Source organism: Rhinolophus sinicus, chromosome 4 (assembly GCF_057876585.1).
Source record: "Rhinolophus sinicus isolate RSI-liver-muscle chromosome 4, RSI-T2T, whole genome shotgun sequence".
Lineage (NCBI taxonomy): Eukaryota > Metazoa > Chordata > Mammalia > Chiroptera > Rhinolophidae > Rhinolophus > Rhinolophus sinicus.
In genome coordinates this window covers 102,902,514-102,903,517 of record NC_142504.1, presented here as the reverse complement: position 1 = coordinate 102,903,517, position 1,004 = coordinate 102,902,514, and positions in this window count along the sequence as shown.

Below are 1,004 nucleotides of genomic sequence, written 5' to 3'. Positions count from 1 at the left end.
GATTGACCTGCATGTTCATTACCTATCCACAGACCACTCAAAGGACCAAGAAATAATTGCCCTGGTACCTTGATTAAAGAGTGCATGACTGGTCACTTACAGCAAACGGCATGATGGTCACATGGTTGAACCCAGTCTCTGCTGGCTGTCTATCATTTTATTAATTAATACATTTTTTTTGGCAATTAAATAAAGTCATGTTCAATAAAAATATAAATGCTGACTAGGGAACATAAGGAAAGCTGTATAATTTTAAGAATTGCTTAAGTATTCTCTTTTAGAAAACTCTTAGAGGTTATGTAAAAAGAGATGCATACATTAGAGTGAGTTTGAAACTGCCTCCAGCCTGTAAGTTAAGCTAAAAACTTAGACATTCACTACTGTTGTCCCTCTGTTCATCAAAAATTTCACTTGCCAAAACAAGAAAAAGATACGAATTTATCATTGTACTAAATGCAAAATGAACTGGAAGGCATAACTCAGCATATGTCCATCTCTCTCATAAAATAGTCATGGATCTATAAAGCAAGATGGGTGTTTGCTCTTCTAATAAAATAATGCATAGACTGATTAACGAATGACTTCTAATTAGTCCCAGGTGGCAGGCTCATTGCCCACAAAGGTTGGTCAACATCTCTTTCTTCCACAGCCACAGGCTGCAGCACTAACGTGGGCTAATCATTTTGCAATGCACACAGCTCCAGTCTGGCTTTAGGTGGACTGAGAAGCAAATCCATTTCCTCTTCTAGCTGAATGTTTCATAGCTTGCATCCTCCTGATAACATCACCTTCCTACTGCAAAGATGGCACCTTTGTTTCCTACGAAACAATCAGGTATTCTACTGACTCCTAAGCTTTCAGGAATCTCACTTAAAAATTTATTGGAGGGGAGATACTGCTAAGAAAATATTACATTTCATACTCTATGTGATTTTCGTGTTCATATTTGACATTGCCAAGCAGGAAACAACTTTAATGTGTCAATGCTAATGTGACAATGTACA